At 42.3% G+C, this 6380-nt stretch overlaps 1 pseudogene; it reads left to right on the forward strand.

Annotated features, from left to right (window-relative positions):
- The first annotated feature begins 416 nt into the window (after window positions 1–416).
- LOC118650417 lies at window positions 417–5779 on the forward strand (annotated as a pseudogene).
- The last annotated feature ends 601 nt before the right edge of the window (window positions 5780–6380 follow it).

The raw sequence follows: 6380 nt of genomic DNA on the forward strand, positions 1-6380 counted from the left end.
ATCCAGTGGAAAAGATTGCTGGGCCTCAGGTCCTCAGTTGGATTTTTGCCCTGAGGTATTTTATTCCACTAAAGGTTTGCAACTGGAAGAGTGAAGGCCAAATTCTTAATCTGATTTTGTTTGTGTTTCCATAAGTACACTCAATTTTAAAGTCTTTTTGCATTTTATCTCTTATTGTTAGGGTCAAGAAACAATTACTCTTTCTACTTATGCAAGACCCTAAATGTCTGAACTTCCTATTTTCTTTCATTCTTGCTTAAAAGCAGGCAGATTCTTTTCTGAGCTGTTTTGCTTGTAATTCCTTACAAAGTATAACCCATAGCAACCAACACCCGTTACCTTCTGGTTTGCAAATTATCTCACTGGAAGTACGCTTTCATCAGACACACTCTCTGCTTCTCACATTATCAGAAGTGATGACCTTACCAAATGTGTTACAGCTGCAAACATGGGTCTTCATCTTTAGAGACGCAGGTATCTACAACAGAGGAAAGACCATGAAATCATTCATTGGTTTCTAATTGATTTATCTTAGTCCATGGGTCAGAAATAGACACGTGGACCTGAGAACACAGTATTTTGTGTTCCCACAGAGAGGGGTAGTACTGCAAAAGATTAGTAATTCTAGAAAAGTCTGTGCCAATGAAACTTCGGCATGTGTTTTTGTTTTTATTTTTAACTTATCTTTATTGTTGAAAGTATTATAGATGTCCCTCTTTTTCCCCCATTGACTCCCTCTACTCCAGTGCTGCCCCCTCCCCCAGGCTTTCACCACTCTAATGTCTGTGTCAATGGGTTATGCCTATATGCATATATATTCTTTGGTTAAACTCTTCCTGTCCCTTGTGGAGCTTTGTTCCAAAGGACCAATTTTTTCCAAATAATTTTTTGGATAATATATCCCTTCTCCCATTGGTCCTTTTATAAATGAAACTAGAGGCCCGGTGCACAAAAATTTGTGCACTCAGGGGGAAGGGGGGTCCCTCAGCCTGGCCTGTGCCCTCTCGAAGTCCAGGACCCCTCGGGAGATAACGCCCTGCTGGCTTAGGCCTGCTCCCAGGTGGCAGAGGGCAGGCCCAATCCCTAGGTGTAGCCCCTGGTCGGGCTCAGAGCAGGGCCGATTGGGGAGTTGGGGCACAGCCCCCTGTCATGCACAAAGCAGGGCGGATTGGGAGGTTGCGATGCCACCCTCAGTCATGCTCAGGGTAGGGCCGACTGGGGGGTTAGGGCACCGCCCCCTGTCACACTCAAGGCAGGATCGATGGGGAGGTTGCGGCGCCACCTCCTGTCACGCACAGAGCAGGGCCAATCCGGGGGTTGGGGCGCTGCACCCCAGTCACGCACAGAGCAGGGTCGATCAGGGGGTTGGGGAGCTGCCCCCTGTCACACACAGAGCCACAGGGCGATCAGGGGGTTTGGGAGCTCCCCTGTATCAGGCACAGAGCAGGGCTGATCAGGAGGTTGGGGCACCTTCCCCTGTCACAAATAGAGCAGGGCCGATAGGGAGGTTGTGGCCCCACCCCCTGTCACACACAGAGCCGAAGGGCGATCAGGGGGTTTGGGCGCTGCCCCCTGTCACGCTGATCCCGGTGCTGGGAGGCATATTACACTTTTACTATATAGGATAGAGGCCTGGTGCATGGGTGGGGCTGGCTGGTTTGCCCTGAAGGGTGTCCTGGATCAGGGTGCGGGTCCCCACTGGGGTGCCTGGCCAGCCTGGGTGAGGGGATGATGGCTGTTTGCAGCTGGTCACACACCCTTCAGGGTGGGGGTCCCCACTGGGGTGCCTGGCAAGTCTGGGTGAGGGGCTGAGGGCTGAAGCTCCCAACTGCTCCTTTTTTTCTCTTTTTTTTAATTCTGGGCCAGCTTTAGCTCTGGCTCCAGCTCTGAGGCCTCTGCTGCTGAAAGCAGGTATCTGGTTTGTTTGGGTTCTATAATCAAAACAATGTATAACTCCAGCTCTGAGATCCCGGCTCGCTGAAAGCAGATTTCTGGGGTTTTGTTTAGCTTCTATATTTGTTACAATGTTTCAAACTGCAGGTTCAGAGGCCGGCAAGGCAGGCGGGGAACGTTGGAGTCCTCTGTCACTGACGCAAGCAAGCCTCACGTTAGTTTCAAGCTGCCTGGCTGCCGGCCGCCATCTTGGCTGGCAGTTAATTTGCATATCACCCTGATTAGCCAATGGGAAGGGTAGCGGTCGTTCACTAATTACCATCTTTCTCTTTTATTAGATAGGATATTTCAGACATACTCTGAGTTACTATAAATAAATCAACAAACACTTGTGAATACCTGCTGTCTAGTACAAGAAATAAAACTTTTACTACATATTCAGGTATTTTGACATTTAAACCCGTGTACTGTGTATTCATGCATTTTGGCACTTTAAACAATTTATTAGACATTTTAAAACAAACACAAGTACAGAGCAAATAATCAATGTACTTATCAACCAGTTTCAATAATTATCAATATTTATCCATTTTGTTTGCCCTTTTCCAATGATGGCGAACCTTTTGAGCTCGGCGTGTCAGCATTTTAAAAAACCCTAACTTAACTCTGGTACCGTGTCATATATAGAACATTTTGATATTTTCAACCATAGTAAAACAAAGATTTATATTTTTGATATTTATTTTATATATTTAAATGCCATTTAACAAAGAAAAATCAACCAAAAAAATGAGTTCGCATGTCACCTCTGACAAGCGTGTCATAGGTTCATCATCACTGCACTATACTTTCCCATGAATTTTGTTAGATATTGCCAAATTTCCCTCCCTGTGTCATGTATCTTTCTGCATTTACAACAGCAATATATGAGCATGGCAGTTTTCCCACAGCCTTTCCAAGAGAATATGTGCCAAAAGTTGGATATTTGCCAATATAATATTTTTAAATGGTAACTTGGCATTATTTTAATCTGTACTTTTCTTTTTATGAGAAACTTTGACATAATTTCATATGGTTAAAAGACAGTGATATTTATTTTACTGTAAATTGTTAATTTCTCTAGCTCAGTTTTTCATAGAGTTGGTGCTTTTCTTATATATTTTTAGAAACTCCTTATGTACCAGCAATATTAACACATTGTATGTGATATAAGTTGCAAATATTTTCCCAAGTACTGTATATTATTGCTTTTTATTTTGCTTATTTTCCTTTGTCTTGTATTTTTAAAATTTTACCCAATGAAATCTATTTTTCCTTTATCTCTGTATTTTGTGCAAGCAAGCAGGGCCCTAAATGCCTCACACACAGAGGGCAACCCAGGGGTTGGGGCGGGCAGCAAGCAGGTGGGAACAATGTCTCGGTCCTTCCCCCCGGCAGTCAGGCTCCAACTGCCTGATGGGGAATGGGGAACCAGGGGCAGGGCTGGCTTCTGGCAGCTGGGGAAGATAGGCCCTGATTTCAGGCCAGGCCTAGGGACCCTACCCATGCATGAATTTCGTGCGCTAGGCCTCTAGTTTTTCCATAAAGACCTCTACTTATATTGCATTAGCTACATCTGGAAAACATGGCCACCTGTAGCTTCAAGGCAGTCTAAGTGAGGAGTATTTTAAATGTAACATACTGTTCCCACTAAAACTTAGGGTAATGAGTAAGGGGAAAATAGTGGGTGGGCAATTAGATGTATCTGCCTCAATTACTTGTATAAAATCTCTCTGTAATATTAAAAAGGACATAACTATAAATTCTAAAAATGTTGGACCAAAAACCTGCTTGCTTTTTCTATATGTTGGACTAAAAAGATATATTTATCCACTCAAGAATCATTACTATACCAATGGAATAGCATAGAGAACCCAGACATTGACCCAAACAACTATGCTCAATTAATATTTGACAAAGGAGGCAAGAACATGCAATGGAATCAAGACAGTCTCTTCAATAAATGGTGTTAGGAAAATTGGACAGATACATGCAAAAAAATGAAACTAGACCACCAACTTACACCATACACACACACACAAAACTTCAAAATGGATAAAGGACTATTGTAAGAGGATAAACCATAAAAATCTTAGAGGAATCTACAGGCAGCAAAATCTCAGACCTATGCCAAAGCAATATCTTCACCGGCACAGCTCCTAGGGCAATGGAAACTAAAGAGAAAATAAACAAATGGAACTACATCAAAACAAAAAGCTTCTGCACAGCAAAGGAAATCATCAACAAAACAACAAGAAAGCCCACTGCTTTCTTGAGAACATATTTGCCAATGTTATCACAGATAAGAATTTAATCTCCAACATTTACAGAGAACTCGTACAACTTAACAAAAGGAAGATAAACAACCCAATCAAAGAATGGGCAACGGATCTAAATAGATACTTTTTGAAAGAGGACATAAGCAGGCCAAGAGACATGAAAACATGCTTGAAGTCACTAATCATCTGAGAGATGCAAATCAAAATGACAATGAGGTATCATCTCTCACCTGTCAGAAAGGCTAACTTCAACAAATCAACAAATGACAAGTGCTGGTGAGGATGCAGAGAAAAAGGAACCCTTGTGCACTGCTAGTGGGAATGCAGACTGGTGCAGCCACTGTGGCGATCACTATGCAGTTTCCTCAAAAAACTAAAAATGGAACTTCCCATTTGACCCAGTGATCCCACTTCTAGGAACATATCCCAAGAAACCAGAAACACCAATCAGAAAGGATATATGCACCCCTATGTTCATAGCAGCACAATTTACAATAGCTAAGATTTAGAAACAGCCTAAGTGCCCATCATCAGATGAGTGGATTAAAAAATGGTGATACATCTACACAATGGAATACTATGCAGTGGTAAAAAAGATGGAATTCTTACCATTTGCAACTGCATGAATGGAACTGCAGAGCATTATGCTAAGTGAAATAAGCCAGTCAGAGAAAGATAAATACCACATGATCTCACTCATTTATGAAATATAATGAACAACATAAACTGATGAACAAAAACAGATCCAGAGACAGAGAAGCATCGATCAGACCATCAAACCTCAGAGGGAAGGTAGGGGAGGGTGGGGGTAAGGGGGAGAGATCAACCAAAGGACTTGTATGCATGCAGATAAGCCTAACCAATGGACACAGACACCAGGGGGTGAGGGCATGAGTGTGTGTGGAGGGGACTGTGGGGGACAGTGGGGAGATAAGGACACCTATGTGATACCTTAACCAATAAAGAAGAAAAAAGAATCATTACTATAGCCACATCTACTGCAAGGATGAAGACCATTCTCAGCCAGCACAGGTGTTGACATCACTCTGAAGGAACATAGAGTTGCTGTGAAGGGGCACAGAGACACCATGAAGAGGAACTTCAGTGACATCAATGCAGAACTCAATCTCCTTGGATAGAAAAAGAGACTCTGGCTTGACAAATGGTGGGGAAAGAGAAAGGAAATGGCTACTGTTGGCACTATCTGTAGTCATGGACAGAACATGATCAAGGGCGTTACACTGGGCTTCTGTTACAAGATGAATTCTATGTATGCTCACTTCCCCATAAAGTTTCTTATTCAGGAGAATGGTTCTCTTATTGAAATCAGAAATTTCTTGGGTGAAAAACACATCTACAGGGTTCAGATGAGGTCAGGCATTGACTGTTCAGTATCCCAAGCCCAGAAAGAGGAGTTGATTCTTGAAGGAAACCACATTGAACTTGTATCAAATTCAACTGCTTTGATTCAGCAAGCCACACCAGTTAAAAACAAGAATATCAGAAAAATTTGGGGTAGCATCTATGTTTCTGAAAAAGGAACAGTTCATCAGGCTGATAAGATCTAAGTTGTCCAGCTATAGAAACAGCAAGATGCTGAATGATTCCTCAGACTATTTCCAATATTTTAAAGATGCAATAAATGCCATTATTAAAAAAAAGAAAAGAACCACTATACATATATTCTGACTAGGTACCGTAAGATGTTAAAGAAACAAATGAGACACAAACCTGCCCTCAGGGAGCTTACACTCTGGTAGGCAAGACAGACAGATTTTTTTTTGTGTGTGTGTGTGTGTGTGTATTTTTTTTAAGTTGTAAAAATAGTGAAGGAAATCAGAATATGTTGCTCCAAATATGCCTTTGACATAATTATTTTGAGCTGAAGGCAATTAAAATGCAGCAAACACAGAAAAAGCTTCTCCTTTTCTGCCCAAAGGCAGAATATAAACTCACCGCTTACCGAAGACAGAAAGGCTTTTATCAGCCTAGAGATGACACCAGAGGAATTGGCAAAATTCCTTACTCCACTAGTTTCCTCCCTTCTGTTTACCTCCCCACGGGGTGCCATCCTTGGAGTCTAGGACGGCTTTCCTTTGTCCTGTCATTTCTCTGCAAAGGTGTTGTTCTTTGTTGAACATGTTATATAAGCTGAATTCTAACCTGCCA

Source organism: Myotis myotis, unplaced genomic scaffold (genome assembly GCF_014108235.1).
Source record: "Myotis myotis isolate mMyoMyo1 unplaced genomic scaffold, mMyoMyo1.p scaffold_m19_p_3, whole genome shotgun sequence".
Taxonomy (NCBI): Eukaryota; Metazoa; Chordata; class Mammalia; order Chiroptera; family Vespertilionidae; genus Myotis; species Myotis myotis.